Below are 20,492 nucleotides of genomic sequence, written 5' to 3' on the forward strand. Positions count from 1 at the left end.
TTTACACATATATTTTGCTATTGATTTCTAATTTAATTTCATTATAGTTACAGAACACACTTTGTATGACTTGAATCCTTTTAAATTTATTGATATTTGTTTATGTTGTAGCTTATTAAATTGTCTGCATGCACTTGAAGATACTGTGTATCCTGCCGCCTTCAGGTGGAGTGTTCTATAAATGTCAATTAGTTCAAGATGGTTGATAGTATTGTGGAAGTTGTCTATATGCTTATTATTTTTTTTGTCTGCTTGTTCTAGCAATTATTAGGAGGAAGATGCTGAAATATGGTAATCATAGTGGATTTCTCTAGTTTTTTCAATTTCAGCTGTATCAGTATTTGCTTTATGTTTTTTGAATTTCTGTTATTAGGTGAATAAATGTTTAAAAGTATATTTTCTCTTGATAAATTTACTTTTTTTCCCTAAAAAAACCGTTTTTTTAATCCTTCTAGTATCCTTTGCTCTAAAATGTAATTATTCTAATATTAATGTGGCCACTCTAGCTTTCTTTTTATTAGTTTAATATAGTTCATCTTTTTCCATTTAACTTTTTCTGTCTTATAGTTAAAGTGGGTTTCTTACAGGCAGTATAGGATCTTGTTTTTTTAACCAATCTGATCATTTATAACTTTTAATTGGGATGTTTAGACCACTTACATTTAATGTGACTATCTACATGGTTGAGTTTAAATCTACCCTCTTGCTACTTAATTTTTATTTATCTCCTCTATTTTTTGTTCCTCTTTTTAAGCCTTTTTTTGAATTAATCAACTTTTCCAATGACTCCATTTTACCAACTCTTATAGCTTATTAGCTGTAGCTCTGTGGTGTTATTTAAATGGTTGTTTTGAGGTTTAGTGCATACATCTATAACTAGTAATATTTTACTTTCAAGTGATATTATACTATTTCATGTATAGTGTAAGAACCTTACACTAATATATTTCTGTTTCCTCCCTTGTGGACTGTATGCTACTGTTTTCATACATATTTCCAAGCTGACTAATGTTTTCTTCTTCAATGTATAATCTTCTGTGAATCCTATAAACTGCATACTTCATCTCAAACATTGTCATTTTCATTTATAAAGTTCAAATTTGCCTTTTTAATGTCTTCCATGTCCCTACTTAATTTTTCCTCTAGTTTCTTGAATATGCTTAATGCAGTTATAATAATTGTTTTAATGTCTTTGTCTGTTGATTATATTATCTGTGTCATTTATGGGTAAATTAGGCTTTATCAATTTTTCTCCTAATTATGGGTATTTTCATGCTTCTTTATATTCATATTAATACTTGACTGCATGATATAAATCAAATTTGATTTGATTCTTGGTGCTAGATATTTTTATATTCCTATAAATATTCTTGAGTTTTGCTGTGGTATGCATTTAAATTACCTGTAAGCTGCTTGATCCTTTTGTCTCACTTTTAAGCTTTGTTAGGTGAGACCAGGGCAGGATTTAGTCTGGGATTAATTTTCCCCACTACTGAGACCTCACATGATGGAATACACAGGAATTAAATTGACTACACCTGTGGAAAGTGACAATGGAAAAGCTCAATATCATCAGTCAGAACAAGGCTAGGGGCTGACTATGGAATGGACCATCAACTGCTCATATGCAAGTTCAAGCTGAAGTTGAAGAAAATTAGACAAGTAAACTATTGTAATGACATGTGCAAAGACCTAGAGATAGAAAACCATAAGGGAAGAACACGCTCCGCATTTCTCAAGCTGTGAGAACTGAAGAAAGAATTCAAGCCTTGAGTTGCAATATTGAAAAATTCTACAGGGAAAATACTAAATGACGCAGGAAACATTATCAAAAGAAGATGGAAGGAATACACAGAGTCACTGTAACAAAAGAATTAGTCGCCATTCATCCATTTTAGGAGGTAGCATACAATCAAGAATAGATGGTACTGCAGGAAGAGGTCCAAGTTGCACTGAAGACACTGGCAAAAAACAAGGCTTCAGGAATTGATGGAATACCAATTGTGATGTTTCAACAAATAAATGCAGCAATGGAAGTGTTCACTTGTCTGTGCCAAGAAATTTGGAAGACAGCTACCTGGCCAACTGACTGGAAGAGAAACATATTTGTACCCATTCTAAAGAAAGGTGATCTAACAGAATGCAGAAATTACCAAACAATATCATTAGTATCACACACAAGTAAAATTTTACTGAAGATCATTCAAAAGCGGTTGCAGTGGTACGTCGACAGGGAACTGCCAGAAATTCAAGCTGGATTCAGAACAGGACGTGGAATGAGGGATATCACTGTTGATGTCAGAGCAGAGAATACCAAAAAGATGTTTACCTGCATTTGATTGACTATGCAAAGGTATTCGACTCTGTGGATCATAACAAATTATGGATAACATTGTGAAGAATAGGGTTTCCAGAAAACATAATTGTTCTCATGATGAGCCTGTATTTAGACCAAGAGGCAGTTGTTGGAACAAAACAAAGGGATACTGCATGGTTTAAAGTCAGGAAAGGTGTGTGTCGGGGTTGTATCATTTTACCATACTTATTCAAGCTGTATCCTGATCAAATAACCCAAGAAGCTGGGTTATTTGAAGAAGAACGGGGCATCAGGATTAGAGGAAGACTCATTAACAACCTGTGATACGCAGATGACACAACCTTTCTTGCTGAAAGTGAAGAGGACTTGAAGCACTTACTGAAGAAGATCAAAGATTGCAGCCTTCAGTATGGATTACACCTCAACATAAAGAAAACAAAAATCCTTACAAATGGACCAATAAGCAAATTCATGATAAATGGAGAAAATATTGAAGTTGTAAAGGATTTCATTTTATTTGGATCCACAATCAATGCCCATGGAAGCAGCAGTCAAGAAATCAAACAACACTTTGCATTGGGAAAACCTGCTGCAAAAGATCTCTTTAAAGTGTTAAAAAGCAAAGATGTCACTTTAAGGACTGACGTGCACCTGACAAAAGCCATGATGTTTTCAATTGCCTCATATATATGTGAAAGCTGGACAATGAATAAGGAAAACAGAAGAAAAATCGATGTCTTTGAATTATGGTATTGGTGAAGAATACTGTACATACCGTGGACTGCCAGAAGAACAAACAAATCCGTTTTGGAAGAAGTACAGCCAGATTGCTCTGTAAAAGCAAGGATGGCAAGACTGTCTCACATACTTTGGACATGTTTTCAGGAGGGACCAGTCCCTGGAGAAGGACATCATGCTTGGTAGAGTAGAGGGTCGTTGAAAAAGAGGAAGACCCTCAACGAGATGGAATGACAAAGTGGCTATACCAATGGGTTCAAGCATAACAACAATTGTGAGGATGGCACAGGACTGGGCATTGTTTCGTTATGTTGTACATATGGTCACTATGAGTCGGAACCAACTCAACGGCACCTAATAACAACACTTAGGCAAAACCCTTCGGAGTATTCTGCCTAATATCCCATGAATTGTGAGGTTTTCTACTGCGGATGGTGGGAACAGGAACTATTCCCAGTCGTATGTGAGCTCTAGGGATTATTTCCTCTAATCCTTTTAGAGGGTTCTTTCTCCAGCCACTTGAATGCACTGATCATTATTACTCAGCTGACGAGTCAACAGGAACCCTCTGCAGATCTCATGAGCTCTCTGTTCAGCTCTCTTCTCTGGTATGCTTCCCTGTGAATTATAGCTACATTTATTTCCCACACTCTCAGCTCTATCTCCTCAACTCAGGGAGATGACTGGGCTCTGTTTGCATCCCCATGCCTGCACCATGGCCTGGAAACTCCAGGCAGGAAGCTGGGAAATTATAGTATTCACTTCATTTGTTTTCCATCTGTTATGGATTTGTGTCCTCCAAAAACGTGTGTTAACTTGGCTAGGCCATGATTCCCAATATTGTGTGATTGTCCACCATTTTGTCATCTGATGTGCTTTTCCCATGTGTTGTAAATCCTACCTCTATGATGTTAATGAGCTGGGATTATAAGAAGTTATGTTAATGAGGCAGGACTCAATCTACAAGATTAGGTTGTGTTTTAAGTCAATCTCTTTTGAGATATAAAAAAGAGAAGTAAGCAGAGAGAACTGGGGACTTCATGCCACCAAGAAAGTAGCTCTGGGAGCAGAGCGCATCATTTGGGTCTGGGATTCCTGCACAGAGAAGCTCCAAGACCACGGAAAGACTGATGACAAGGACCTTCCTACAGAGCTGACAGAGAAGGACTTCCCCTGGAGATGATGCCCTGAATTCAGACCTCTAGCCTCCTAAACTGTGAGAGAATAAACTTCTGTTTGTTAAAGCCATCCACGAGTGGTATTTCTGTTATAGCAGCACTAGAAAACTAAGACACTATTTCTCAGAAATCACTGTCCTTTGTTGTATGAGGTACAATGTGTTAAAAACAATTATTTCATATATTTTGTACATTTGTTTATTTATTTCAGGTGGAAAAGTGAATTCCAATACCTATTACTCCATCTTGACTGGATAAGAAATGCACTCATGCTCAATATTCTGTTGTTGTTGTTAGGTGCCGTCAAGTCTGTTGACCTTGTGTACAACAGAACAAAACACCGCCCAGTCCTGCATCGTCCCCACAATTGTTGCTATGTTTCAGTCCATTGTTGTAGCCACTGTGTCAACCCATCTCATTGAGGGTCTTCTTCTTTTTCACTCTCTATTTTACCAAGCGTGCTGTCCTTCTCCGGGGACTGGTCCTTCCTGTTAACATGTCCAAAGTATGTGGGATGAAATCTTGACATCCTTGCTTCTAAGGGGCATTCTGGCTGTATTTCTTCCAAGACAGGTTTGTCTGTTCTTCAGGCATGGTGTATTCAATATTCTTCACCAACACCATAATTCAAATACATGGATAATATCCATGCGCCTACAAAGAAGACCAATTAATATGACTATTATCCAAATTTATACACCAACCACTAATGCAAAAAATGAAGAAATTGAAGATATTTACTAACTTTTGCAGTCTGAAATTGATAAAAAAAATGCAATCAAGATGCATTGATAATTACTGGTGATTGGAATGTGGAAGTTGGAAACTAAGAAGAACGATTGGTTGTTGGAAAATCCAGCCTTGGTGCCAGAGATCGCAAGGTAGAATTTTGCAAGACTAATTTATTCATTAAAAATATCTTTTTTCAACAACATAAATGTTAACTATATACCTGCACCTCACTGGATGGCGTACACAGGAATCAAATCAACTACATCTGTGGAAAGAGTCAATGGAGAAGCTCAATATTATCTGTGAAAACAAGGCTATGGGCTGACTATGGAATAGACCATCAATTGCCCGCATTCAAGTTCAAGTTGAAGCTGAAGTTAAATTAAAACAAACCCACAAGAGCCAAAGTATGACCTTGAGTATATCCCAACTGAATTTACAGACCATCTCAAGATAGATTTGACGCATTGAATACTAATGACCGAAGACCAAACAAGTTGTGGGAATGACATCAAGGACATCACGCATGAAGAAAGCAGAGGGTCATTAAAAAGACAGGAAAGAAAGAAAAGACCAAAATAGATGTCAGACTCTGAAACTTGTTACTGAACATAGAGTAGCTAAAGAGAATGGAAGAAATGATGAACTAAAGAGCTGACAGAAGATTTCAAAAGGGGCTCAAGAAGACAAATTAAAGTATAATATTCAATGTCTTGCTGTTGTTAGGTGCCATCGAGTTGGATCTGGCTCATAGTGACCCTATGTACAACAGAACAAAACACTGTCCGGTCCTGTGCCATCCTCACAATTAGTGTTAAGCTTGAGCCCATTGTTGCAGTCACTGTGCCAACCTATCTCATTGAGGGTCTTCCTCTTTTTTGCTGACCCTTTCCCTTACCATGCATGATGCCTTTCTCCAGGGACTGCTCCCTTCTGATAACATGTCCAGAGTATGTGAGACAAAGTCTTGCCATCCTTGCTTTTAGTGTTCTAGAGTTCTCTAATTCAAGTTTTGTTTTGTTTTTATTTCCCAGTCACATGGTAAAAACATGAGTCAATATTCTTGGCTGCCTCCCATCCTTTTCTCTTTAACTTCACATCCAATGGCTTCTAGGCTGTAGAATTACCATTTTAAGAAAATGGTTATGACAATTAACTACACATCCATTAAATAAAGTTTACAATTAATTATACACAGAAATGTGTATGATGTATATTTGTTTGTTGTTAGTTGCCATATTAAGTCAGTTCCAACTCATGGCAATCCTATATGTTACAGAGTAGAACTGTTCCATAGGATTTTATTGGCTGTAATCTTAATGGAAGCAGATCGCCAGGTCTTTTCCTCTGCCATACTGCTGGGTGGGTTCGAACAGACAAATTTTAGGTTAGCAGTTAAGCACAAACCATTTATACCACCTAGGGACCTTATATATTATGCTAAAAGAGCACAAAAATTAGATATACTATAGGATTAAAACATCTGAAATAAATGCCTTATGCAAAGAAAAAAGACTAAGATGAAAAATGCCAAAATGTTGGCAGCTATCTCTAGATGATGAAGTTGCAGGGAGTTATTTTTTTCTTCTTTAGATTTACTCTGTATTTTCCAAGTTATTATAGTAGGCATGTACTATCTTTAAAAGGCAAAATTGTGCTTTGTTTTTGAGAATAAGATTTAGGGAGACAAAAAATGAGGAAAAAGAAGAAAAGCTAGCTGAAGTCCGAAGTTCCGGCTTAGCTCTCTCTTCTCGGATTTCATACGAACTACTTTTTGCTTGATCCTTGCAGTTATAAAGCATGCCTCCACGTCCCCATAAAGAAGGTCTGGATTATAAAACATCATGGAAAAATAGGAGTAGAGCAGCCTGAATTTAGCAAACAAGTATTTTATTCCCTCAGCATTAGGAAGAAAGTAGTCAACCCTCATAAACTGTTACTAGTTCTTTATTCAATAGTATCTAAAATGTTCTACCTTGTAATGGAGCATAGGACCCTGATTCTTAAACATTCTGGAAGTTTAAAGAGAAGTAATAAGAGAGGGTTTTAGGTAATTAACTCTGCTTTCTCTTGGTTGACAAAGTAAAGTACCCCAGTTGGACTGTTTTATTCTTAGTCAGGTTCCTGCTGTAATCCTCATTTCATAGGGAAGGGAACAGATGTGGAAGGAAGTCCAGATATGTCATCCCTTCATTCACTTATTCAACAGAAATATAGTTAATGTCTAAGGAGACAAAGCACTAACAGGGGCTGTGTTACCCACGTAAGGAGCATTGTCTTGGTCTTAGAATCAGGCAGACCTGAATTCAAAACCTAGATCTGCCGCTTCAAAAAGTGTGATCATGGCTGATCTTGGGGAATATCTAGCTCAGTTGGCATAACACAGTTTATAAAGCAAATGTTCTACACTCTACCTTGGTGAGTAGCGTCTGGAGTCTTAAAAGCCTGTGAGCAGCCATCCAACATACTCCACTGGTCTCGCCCCTTCAGGAGCAAGGAAGAATGAAGAAAACAAGATACAAGGGAAAGATTAGTCTAAAGGACTAATGGACCACAACTACCAAGGCCTCCACCAGACTGAGTCCAGTACAGCTAGATGGTGCTCGGCTACCACCACTGACAGCTCTGACTGAGATCACAACAGAGGGTCCTGGACAGAGCTGGAGAAAAGTGTAAAACAAAATTCTAACTCACAAAAACAGACCAGACTTACTGGCCTGACAGAGACTGGAGAAACCCCGAGAGTATGGCCCCTGGACACCCTTTTAGCTCAGTGGTGAACTCACTCCCAAGGTTCACCCTTCAGCCAAAGATTAGACAGCCCCATAAAACACAACTAGAATAATAGGGCACAACAGTCCAGGGACAAGAACTAGAAGGCAGGAGGGGACAGGAAAGCTGGTAAAAGGGAACCCAAGGTTGAGAAGGGACAGTGTTGACATGTCGTGGGGTTGTTAACCATTGTCTTAAAACAATATGTGTACTAACTGTTTAACGAGAATCTATTTGTTCTGTAAACCTTCATCTAAAATACAGCAATAAAAAAAAAAAAAAAAACCCTGCAAACAAAAAAAAAGTGTGATCATGGGCAAGTGGTTTAACCACTTTGAGCATCAGTTTCCATTTTGGCAAATTGTGAAAACAATCTCTCGAGAGTTCTGAGATAGTTAAATGAGTTAAATGTATGTAGTAACCCACTGTCATTGAGTCGACTTCAACTCATAGTCACACTATAGGAAAGAGGAGAACCGCCCCATAGCTTTTCCAAGACTGTAATCTTTCCGGAAGGAGATTTCCATATCTTTCTCCTGAGGAGTGACTGGTAGTTTTAAACTGCCAACTTTTCAGTTTGCAGTTGAGCGCCTAACCACTGCACCACTAAAAAAAAAAAAAACCCAGTTGCTATCGAGTCAATTCTGACTCATAGTGACCTTAATATACATGGTAGTGCCTGACATATAGAAAACATTCAAACCTCTATGAGTCTAATGAAATCTGGGGAGCAATAAATACCGCTTTTATTTCAGAAGGCCATATTCTAGCTAGAAGGCAAGATTTGCACAAATCAAAAGTTACATATTGGTGCGAGATAGGATATGATTAAGTACCTGATATTTAATATCAAGGATAGGAGGTAAGAGAAAGCAGACAGCCTAGGAACTGAAATGGTCAGAGCAAGCCACATGGAAGAGATAGGACTTACACTGAGTACTTCCTAAAAGAGAAGTAGAATTGGTAGAGAGGAAGGACAGCCCCATTGGGATAAGGAAAGCATCTATGACAATAGGTGGTGTTCCTTGACCATTTTACTGATAAGCAATTTAAAAATTGCCAGGGTTAACAATGTCCAGGCTCCTTAGAAAAATAACCCATTAATGGTTATGTTACTAACCTCAACTTTAAGCAGACTAAATTGATAATCCACTTAGATATGGTGGATCGTATGCATGTGTTTGTCTCTGATACTTCCTGAAATCTAATCACAGAGGGTAGTAAAGGAGTTTTTAAAGGTATAAACTCACAAGGCTAAAGGAGAGGAGGAGCATCAGCAGATGAGAGGTTTTTACAAAATTTTGAAAATGAGAAAACAGAGAAAAGAGGTTTCTGGTTTTTCCAGGCAAAAGAATGTAGAGAGAGGGTAACCAAGAAGAAGGCAGCTGACTTACATTGCAGAATTGGGGTCAGATTTTAGAAGTTTCAGGAAGGATGAGGGCAGGAGTTAGATATGGTTAGAAGACTGCCTTAACATGAAAGTTAATACTGGACATTCCCTTTGCCACTTCCACCTTACTGAGGATGCAAAGGCAGTCAGAGAGACAGAAAAACAGAACTCCAGTTGTCATTCCTTATCCTTCCCTGCTTTAGTTTTCTTCATAGCATTTTTCACCACCTGACATTGTTATCTATTTATTTGTTAATTGGCCCACTGTTTATTTTCCCCACAAGCATATAAGCTCCAGGAAGGCAGGACGTTGTTGGTTTTGTTCACCTTGTTATCCTTGTTGTTTTTGCTGTTGTTGTGTACTATCCCCAGCAAATGGCGCACAATCAGTAAACATTTGTGGCATGAATGAAAGAATCAGTTAATTAACAATAGAGATAACAAAACAAACAAAAAAAACAGTAGCCACCGAGTCCATTCCAATTCATAGAGACTCTATGTGTTGCAAAGTAGGAGTGCACTCCATAGCATTCTCAAGACTGTGACCTTTTGGAAGCAGATCACCAGGCCTTTCATCCAAGGTGCCTCTGGGTGGGTTTGAACTGCCAACTTTTCAGTTAGTAGTAGGGCCTGTGGATTAGTGTAGAAAAATTTCTCAAGAGGAAAGAGGATTGTGAGCAAAGACAAGAAAGACGGGGGCACAGAACAAGAGGGAAATAGAGATTAGGGCTGCTTCTTCAGGGTTCTGACTAATTTCCTTACAGATGATCTGTTATTACCCCTATATCCATCTCTCATGCCTATCGGTATCAAAGCACATTTTAATGCTGTTGTTGTTAGGTGCTGTCGAATTGATTTAGGCTCATAGCGACCCCATGGGACAGAGTAGAAATGCCCCATAGGGTTTTCTTGGCTGTAATCTTTACAGGAGGGACCCCTGGTGGCACAGTGGCTAAATGTTTGGCTGCTAATTGAAAATTTGGCGATTCAAACCCACCAGCTGCTCTACAGGAGAAAGACATGGCAGTCTACTTCTGTGAAGATTTACAGCCTTGGAAACCCTGTGGGGCAGTTCTGTTCTGTCCTTTAGGGTCACTATGAGTCGGAATCGACTTCACGGCAACAGGTTTGGTTTAATCTTTACAGGAACAAAATGCCAGGTCTTTCTCCCATGGAGTCGCTGAGTGGGTTCAAACCACTCAGCCAAGCACTTAACCATTTGCACCACCAGGGCTCCTTCACATTTTAATATAGCTAATATAAATCTTTCCTCCTGAAATTCCTGATATTTGAATTAGCCCTCTTTTCACACAGCACTGGCACATTCTGGCAGCTCTGCCTCTCGCCACGAAGATTCAGAGGATATGACATCACAGGAGGATAGAGAGGAGCCACTGCAGGCAACTGCAGGCCTTGTTCCTCCTTCTGGAAGCCATTATGCAGCTAATTTCTCTGCATAGAAAAAGAAAAGATCCCTCACCCTTGAGAGTGATAATTCCCCCCCTCCTAGCAGTTGGCATTGATAGCACACAAGCATCTAGCACCCTCACCTACTTCTAGACAGAGTCCAGGAGAAATTTCGAGGGGAGCTAAAAGCAAAACAGGTTTTTTAAATGAGGCAAATGAACTGAAGGCCTGTTACATTAATTCCCAAGTCTATAAACTAAGGTGGTATGATGATGTCAAAAGCAACATTCTGGTCTCCTGACCCACAGCCTGAGTCACCAGTTGCCAGGTTTGTAGTTTCCAAGAGAAGCTTTCAGAGGTTAATTTCAGTTTCCAGGTACCTCCACTTATACCATCCTAGGCCATTAGAATGCAGTGTTAAAACACCATGGATGTGATATTCTACGTGTGAAATATCTTTGCACCACTTTCTACAGCAACCTATGTAAGTAAGTCATCAACTCTAAACTAGACCTCTTCCCTTAATTTCTACCTTCGGTCTCATATAAGCTACCAAGGAAAATACTATCAGAGGCTAATCTCCTTTTATAACATGTTCCTAGGAATAGGACCTAAGAACAAGGAATGGAGCCCTACACTAGAATTACCTCTTCTTACACCCACCTGAAATGGAGCCCTGGTGGTGCAGTGGTTAAGAGCTCGGCTGCTAACTAAAAGGTCAGCAGTTCGAATCCACCAGCTGTACAGGGCAGTTCTGCTCTGTCCTCTAGGGTTGGTATGAGTCGGAATTGACTCGATGGCAACAGGTTTTTGGTTTTTTTAATACTTACCTGAAAAGGAGCCCTGGTGGCACGGTGGTTAAGTGCTGGGCGGCTAACCGAAAGGTTAGCAATTTGAACCTACTCAGATGCTCCAAGGTAGAAAGATGTGGCAGTCTGCTTCCCTAAAGATTTACAGCCTTGGAAATCCTATAGGGCAGTTCTGCTCTGTCTCCTAGGGTCGCTATGAGTCCAAATCGAGTTGATGGCAAAGATTTTTTTTTTTTTTTTTTAATACCCACCTGAAATCAGGTCTCAGGGGGTAGCTTATAAAACCTAGGTTCGTGCCAATCAGTATTCATGTACCCATAGTTGACCAATCAACATTTACTAAGACTTTATCATTCCTATGGCAATAGGGAATATATGGTATACAAAGTTAGGTATCTCCCTGCTTTCCCAGATCTTCCAATGTAATCAGTGATATAATTATGCATCCTGTAATTTCTGAAAAATTCATTATTTACAAATATTTTGTTAGCTAAGATGTATTGTTACAATTTTTTAAATCTGTCTTCTTTAAAAAAGCAAAAATCATTGCATATATAACTTATTAATTGAACACCATTTTTCTCATATTGTCCAAAACAAAAACCTGTAAGTGTGCTTAAACAAGTTTTAAACATCAAAACATAAAAGATACGATCTGACACATACGAAGCCTTCTTAAAGAAGCAGAGTAGTTTGCAGGGCAGAACAGGTAGTCAACATGATGATTTGATTCACTTAAAGAAATGCAAAAGGGGTCCAAAGAGAAGAAGTGATTGGAGAAGATGCGCAGAACATGAGAAGTCAAAGAGAATGCAATGTTAATGCTTATTAAACATTATCCTACAGAGGAAGAAGGTCCAGAATCTAAGGAAGACAAGTAATTCTAATGTTGTGTCTATGCCCCAGGAATCATAAATAGAGATTCCAGCTAAAATCAGTCCACATAGGACATGAACAGCATGGAATATATAGAAGGGTGATGAACCTTATCACCCCATAAAAAATGCCTTAGCTATTTTGGTTAAAGGTTCTAACTAGTTCTCTTATGAGGAAAAAGTAGATATTTGTATCAAAACTCACTGTGTGTCTTACTAATGATAATTATGCTTCACTTCAATAGTGTAAGTCATTTGTTTAAGGAGGAATTGAACACTACCTATAATCAAGCTCCATCAGATCTCACTTACTCACTGCTGGATAACATCTCAGGCTGGTCCCGTAGCTTTTTGGTCATTTACAGCTGTAAGAACAAGCTCATTTGATTTATTTTTTAAATATTTTATTGTAGTTTTAGTGAAAATGTATATAGCAAAATAGATTCCCATTCAACAATTTTTACAGTGTTCAGTGACATTGGTTACATTCATCACGTTGTGCAATATTCTTATTATTTCTGTTCTAAGAACGAGCTCATTTTAATTATCAAGACTTATTTTCAGATATTTGATTAGCAGCCAAGTGTTTACTGTTTGTGCCACCCAGGGACTCCTTAAAATATCCAATCCAATCTAAATTAAAACTCCATTCTCACACCCTATGCAAAGCTTCCTCTCTCTCCTCACCTCATGCAAGGAATTGAAGTGAGGAAGAGAATGTAGACATTTCTTTAATCATTTCTCCTAACTTATCCCTCCTTCTGTACTTAGTAATATTGTGTGCAGTATTGTTTCTTCTGGTTCTTGCATGGTGTGGACTAGTAGAAAGAATGTTAGAAAGAGAAGGGGAGAAGAAAAGGCGGAGACAAAAAAGTTTAACATCTTTGCTCACACTGGGTGGCCACTATGCCATTGTTGTGGCCAGCATCCTTGATTATTATTATTGTTGTTAGGTGCCATTGAGTTGGTTCCGACTCATAGCGACCCTATGTACAACAGAATGAAACACTGCCCAGTCCTGCATCATCCCCATAATTGTTGTTACGTACTCTTAGTCATAGCCTTATTTATCATGTCTACTCTAAAACAAACAATATGCAGCCAGAAAGAAAAATGAAGCAGATTTGCAGAGGTGAGAAACAAAGATAATTTCCAGGGTTTGCTATAATGCTTCAGTCTCTGGTTCCAGCTGATCCTGAAGCCCAACTTCATTCTTGCTTTTGGATTCCATGAGTAACTCCTTGCTGTCTTTTAGCTTAGGCTAGCTAAGTTAGAATCAGTTTTCAACCAAATTGCCCTTAACTAATATACTTGTTCAAGATCTAAAGCTTGCAGGGAAGTGAAGCAAGGATTCAAACTCAGGTCTATGTGATTCTAACCTTTGTTCCACTACCCACACTTCCAAAAATAACTATATGGTGTGGCTGATCAAGAGCAATTACAGGTCTGGGATGCATAAACAGAACTGTGGCGGTAGAAACTTTGAAGTAATCATCCAAACATACTCAGAACTCATTAGGTTCGTATCTGCTGAATGTTTCAGCTTTGCAGCTAAGGGATGTTGTGGATAAATTGAAGAAGCTTCACCAGAGAGCCATAGAAGAAGATTAAAGAGTTGGAAATGAGAACAAGTGCATAGCATATATTGCTTCTACAATTCATTTGACACTTCATATCCCGCACCGAAACATCTTTCTCATTATAGTCTTACACTGTTTTTTACCTTTTCTGTGCATTTGTTCACCTCCCCAAATAGGTTATGGGCTTCTTGAAGTCAAGGAATGTCTAATATACTTTTTCTTGTATTCAAAAATCAATAAATATTGTGTTAAATAAATTAAAATTTGAGGTATACATCTTGTTCAACCACAAGGGAGTAAGAGGATAATTTTATATTAGTACTTATACATATGAATCTCTGCATTAATGGGGAGTGACTATCCTCCAAACCACAACAAGAAAAGAAGGAAAAAATTTTCACATACCAGTGTGAGATATTTAAATTAGTGTTAAGGATAAAATAAATAGATAAATAAAACCAATTTTTAAACTCTAGAATGTGTTATGGGGCAGGGAGGTGGGGACAGAGAATCATCTTCTTCATGGGAATAGTTTTTCATTGTCTAGGACAATGTTAATGGTATCTCACTTAATAAAGACTTTATGGACTTCATGACCCTTTTTAAGTAACTCCAAAACCTATGAAGACATTAGACAAGAGGGGAATTTTATCTTTCTTTTCTCATTATAGCATACCATGTGGGTGCACCTAATATTTCTGAATATTGGCACACGTGCACACACACACACACACACACAAATATGGAACTCAGATACTAAAGATCTAAATCTTAGGCAAAAAATAAAAAAACAGAACTATGAGAACTACTCAGAGCAGAAAAATAGGTTTTAAAAGTATTCTCATTTACCTGTTTAGTTTACATCATCTAAAAGTTATGAAAACTAAAGGGAATCCTCAAATAATTAAGTCAAACCCATACTGTAAAGGTAAAAACAGTATTGGACTTCTGCTTCCAGCCATGATGGAGTAATTAGGTATGTATTTATCCTCTTATCTTAAACTAGAAAGCCAGATAAATCATATAAAATATCTATTTTCAGACATTGCTCAACAGGCATCCTTGAATAAAGGGAAGCAAATCAGATGAGCCCTGGCATTGCCTGATCTTTTAAATCTAGGCTGCAACACAGGGAGGGTGGCCCAAACAGAGGCTTGTGGTCTCACTGAGTTGAAATCAGAATCATGGTTCTGATTTCAGGGGGTCCAAGGCAGCTAGACTTTGTGTGGTGAACTACCACAAAGAAAGGACCTACATAGAGAGAGAGCTCTGGGGTCCTTTCAAATGTTGACTGAGTACTGATACGTGCCTACTTGTGGGGTAACTATCACAACCAGGGAAAGAACCATCTGAAAGTAGTGGGCAGTACAATTTTGGAGCTCACAAGGGCCGGGAATGGCTCAGATTTTTCACCAGTCAGAAAGCAAAGATCTCCTAGTTCACAAAACATTGGTTAGAGTCTTCAGAAGGCTATTGCCTAGGCCAAATTAGCCCTGGACTAAATGCTGCTCTGAACTCACCCTAACAAGCATAAAAGTAAGCCTCAAAAGCATCCCACTGATTCCAAGTAACTTAACTACATCCCAGAAAAAGACTCAACAATATTTAAAGGAATACAGAAAAATCCAGGACCCAAAAATGTAAAATGACCAACATTGAATAAAAAACTATCAGATAAGCAAAGAAGTGGGGTAGGGGGAATGCCTCCTAAGTAGCAGAGAAAGCAAATAAATCAACAGAAACAGATTCAGAAATGACATGGGTGGTAGAATTAGTAGATAACAATATTAAAACAGCTATTATAAATATGCTGCATATATTTAACAAGGTAGAGGAAAATATGAACATGATGAGAAAAATAAAAATATATTTTAAAAATGCAATTCAAACTCTAGAGATGAAAAATATTATATCAGAAGTGAGAAATGCCCTAAATGGTGAAGGAAAAGAGCAACAAAAGTGAAAGCACAGTTTTCATCCAAAATGAAGCACTGAAAGAAAAGATTAAAATTAACACTGAACAGAGCGTCAGTGATCTGTAGGATGAAATCCAGCAGTCCATTATATATGTAATTAGAAGCCTTGAAAGGGAAAGGGGCACAAAAAAAAAAAAACCGAGGAAATAATGGGCAAAACTTTTTTGTATTTGATAACAACTATAAACCAAAGATCTAAAAATCTCAGGCAATTCCAAACAGAAAAAAAAAAAAGATGAATAAAACCACACAAAGGCACCACATAAACAAATTGCTAAAATGAACAGTAATAATGAGAACATCTTAAAAGTATCCAGAGAAAAATTACTCATTACATATAGAAATACAAAGGTAAGACTTTGTATTTCTGTAAAAATGATCAAATTTTTTGTCAGAAACTATGAAAGAGAAGAGTCTTTAAAGCCCCCCCACAAAAAAAAAACTATCAACCTAGAATTCTATATCCAATAAAAAAAGTCTTTCAAAAATGAAGGTTAAAGACTCTTTCAGATGTAAAAAAGTTAAGAGAATTATTGTCAACAGATCTGTACTTCAAGAAATATTGAAGGAAGTTATTCAGGCTGAGGAATAGCTGGATGGCACAACCAGTTAAATGCTTGACTGCTAGACAAAAGGCTGACAGTTCAAACCCACCCATTGGTGCCTCAGAAGACAGGCTTGGCAGTCTGCTTCTGAAAGGTCACAGCCTTGAAAACCCTATGTAGCAGTTCTACTCTGTATACATGGGGTCACCATGAGTTGGAATTGACTCAATGCCAACTAACAACAGCATTTAGGCAGATAGATAGAAATCTAATCCAGATTAGATAGAAATCTGGATCTAAAAAATGGAATGAAAAGACACTGGAAATGGTAAATACATGGGCAAATGGGAAAGACTTCTTTTTCTCATTTTTTCAAAATCTTTTTAGGAGCGAATTGAATGTTTAAGACAAAAATAATAATGATAGATTGTGAGGTTTATAATAAATATGGAAGCAAAATGTGTGAAAACAATAGCAGTACATACAGGAAAGGAAAAATGGAATTATACTATCGTTAAGATTCTTACAATACATGTAAAGTGGCATACCATTATTTGAAGGTAAACTGTGATAAGTTAAAGATGGATGTTGTAAGTCCCCTAAAATGAAACAACAACAAAAAGATATAGCTAATATACCAAAGTGGAGATAGAATGGAGTAAAAGAAATACTCAATTATTACTCAAAAGAAGGTAAGAAAAGAAAAAAAATAGATGGCACAAAAAGAAATAGCGTAAAAATACGTTAAATATCATTAACCATTAAGGAAATACAAATTAAACCATTAAAAACTTCTTAAATGGCTATGATTAAAAAAAAACACACTTTCACAATACCAACTTTTGCCAAAGATATAGGTCAACTGGAGCTCTCATACACTGTTCGTGAAAATGCAAAATGATATAGCTACTTTGGAAAGTAGTCTGGCAGGTGCTTATGAAGTTAATCAAACACTTACTATATAACCCAGCTATTCCAATCCATATGTTCACACACACACACACACACAAAAAAAAACTTTTACTCATATGTTCCTAGAACTTTATTAATAATAGCCCAAATTGGAAACAACTCAAATCTCTATCAACAGATAAATGGGTAAACAAATTGTGGTACATCCATACTCTGGAACAGCACTCAGCAATAAAAAGAAACAAACTATTAATAACCTAACAATGTGGATGAACCTCAAAGGCATAAGTAAATGAAAGAAGTCAGTTACAAAATAGTACATCCATTCATATGAAGTTCTAGAAAAAAATCAAACTAATCTATACTCATACCCATTGACATCGAGTTGATTCAGACTCATAGAGACCCTGTAGGATAGAGTAGAATTGCCTCATAGGGTTTCCAAGGAGCAGCTGGTGGACTCGAATTGCCGACCTTTTGGTTAGCAGCTGTAGCTCTTAACCACAGGGCCACTAATCTATAGTGACAAAAAAACAGATTAATGATTGCTGACTGGTCTGGAGGTGAAAGGGGGGAAGGGCACAGTGTGTGGATTGATGGTAAAGGGGCATAAGGAAACATTTGCGGGCTGTGAAATTGCTCTAAATCTTGATTATGGTGGTGATAGGTTGATTTAAAAAGTGGGATGAAAGAAATGGAAATAAAATAGTGTCATCGTTTTATTAGTCAATGGAATACCATCTCTTAGTCTTCAGTGATAGACATTTCAAGCTCAAGAAGTCCTGTCCATTTCAGAGGAATCCTGAAAGGATAGGCCAGGTTAGAAACAAATTCATCAATGTTACTAATTATTAAAGGTCCCCTCTAGCTTGTCCTTACCCTGGTTTTGTTTCGATAATTGTTTAATACTGCACCAAACACATTACTTTATAAATACTTTGAGAGGCGGGACTGTGTCACATCACATTCTTTCCAGAACACATAAAAAGAACCAAATGAACCATTTGCTGAATGAAGTAATAAATGATATATGAATGAATGAATGAAATTTCTATGATAAGTTATAATCCAAACACATCTACATATATTATGTATATCTTATAGGTAATGTTATTTATTCATCTTTAAGTATAGTAAAACATCATTCACTTGAGCTCTATGATTTTAGAATTTTGAATAATTTGTACAAGTAAAGCTGAGGTTTATCTTTGCATTGCTGAAAAAAAATGATCGAACTATACTATAGCAACACGGTGATGATTGCCACCTTTATTTTGTGTGTCATTTCAGAGCTTACAAATGACTTTCACAAGCATTATCTCATTTAAGTCATTTAGCAGCACTATTTTACCAATAAGTAGTTTTTACTTATAAATCACAGAATCAATTGATTCACTAAAGAAAAAAACCCTAAGGGCTTTTTCTATCAACATTTTGTTACTCTGTAACAATGACAGAGAGATGATATATATGGATGGATGGATGGATGGATGGATGGAAAAATATATCTGAACATACTTATATTTTAAATCAAAATTCAGAAGATTCCTCATTTTTGCAAATATTACCATGGTTTGTCTGCATTGCAAGGTATTTCTGTGCAATATATTGATGTTCTTAACTGACTACTGTCCTCCCTAATTCTCTGCTCCCTTAGCTTCTGTGACTTTTCTCTCCAGGATCTCCTCTTCCATCTCTCACCCTTCATTTCTGTTCTTCCACAGGCTCATCTTCCTCCACCTACCACTAAATGCTGAAGTTGTCCAGGGCACCATGATTGGCCATCTTCCCTTGCCATTCTATGTGCTCTTCCTGGGAAACCACATGATTCTAGTAACTTCAACTCCCCAATAATGCCAAAATCAGTATAACCAACACCCACCTCCTTCCTGCACACCAGCAAGGAAGCATTAATCCAGTCTTACCTCAACCAAATCATTTCTTCCTACTGCCTCTCTGTTTTATTTATTGAAATTTCTACTCAGTTAACCTTCCTCTCCCTCATCTTCCCATATGCCATCTCACCAAGTACTGATATTTCTATATACCAAATATGTTTAGACTTCTTCCTTTCTGTATAAGACATAAACCTTACGTGCTTTGTCATATTCCTTCAAATGCCTTCTTACTTCCAAAGGCTCCAGCCACATCCCAGACCCAACCAGTCACTTGCCCTTGAAGTGACAAGCACACAGCAGGACTGACCACCTGCAAGCCCAGAGATTTTAGGGCCTCTGCCATTTCCAGGGAGCCCTGGTGGTGCAGTGGTTAAGAGCTTGGCTACTAACCAAAAGGTTGGCAGTTCAAATCCACTAGATGCTCCTTGGAAACCCTGTAGGGAAGTTCTACTCTGTCCTATAAGGCCACTTCCAGGCTTGGATGAAACATCACACCACAGAGTAGTGGGATCTGGCATCTTACAGCATCTGTTGAAGGGGCCAGATAACACAACTAAGAAGTGTGTTATGTTAACTCCTCATGGGGTGAAATTTGACCAACAGAAAACAGGAAACAAGAAGGATCCCGAAGATAAAATTTCCTTCCTTCATGAACTACCCCTAGACACAGTTTTCCTTGTGTTCAATCTGGAGAAGTTCAGCATATTGAGCACTGCAGCTACCCATCAACCTGCTATCTCCTTTCACAGCTTGTTGGAAGTTGTAGTCCTAATAGTAAGGCAACACTTTGCATTACTTCATATGTAGTCATCATGGTAACTCATCACTGCACATCATAAAAGCCTGGCATGTAATAAGCACTCAATAATGGAAACTACTGTTATGACACTATGACATTATGCAAACCCAAACAGGCATGCTGTGGCTCTTTTCCTTTCTTTGAAGCCCAAGCATTATCTAAAAAAACTATATTCATTATGCATTCATAAATTTTACCTATTTTATTAGCAAAAACCAACATGACCTTCATAGAAAAAAAATTTGGAAGAAGGTATCTGAACCTCAGTGGTGATCTCTCTGTGGTAAGACCCTGTTTTTTGTTGGTGTTATCATTAATGTGTTTTTCTAAAATTGTTTAAAATGTACACATTTTCTACAACAACAAATATTACATTCATGATCAAAATAAAGTTACTAAACTGTAAAACATATTTTCTTGAGAAAGCAATAAAATTAATACATCAAAAATAATAAACAGGGAGGTGGGGCTAAGATGGCAGAGTAATAAGACACTTCTGGTGTACTCTCTTACAGCAAAGACCCGAAAAAACAAGTGAATTGATTACATATGGCAATCTGGGAG

Source organism: Trichechus manatus, unplaced genomic scaffold, assembly GCF_000243295.1.
Source record: "Trichechus manatus latirostris isolate Lorelei unplaced genomic scaffold, TriManLat1.0 scaffold00107, whole genome shotgun sequence".
Lineage (NCBI taxonomy): Eukaryota > Metazoa > Chordata > Mammalia > Sirenia > Trichechidae > Trichechus > Trichechus manatus.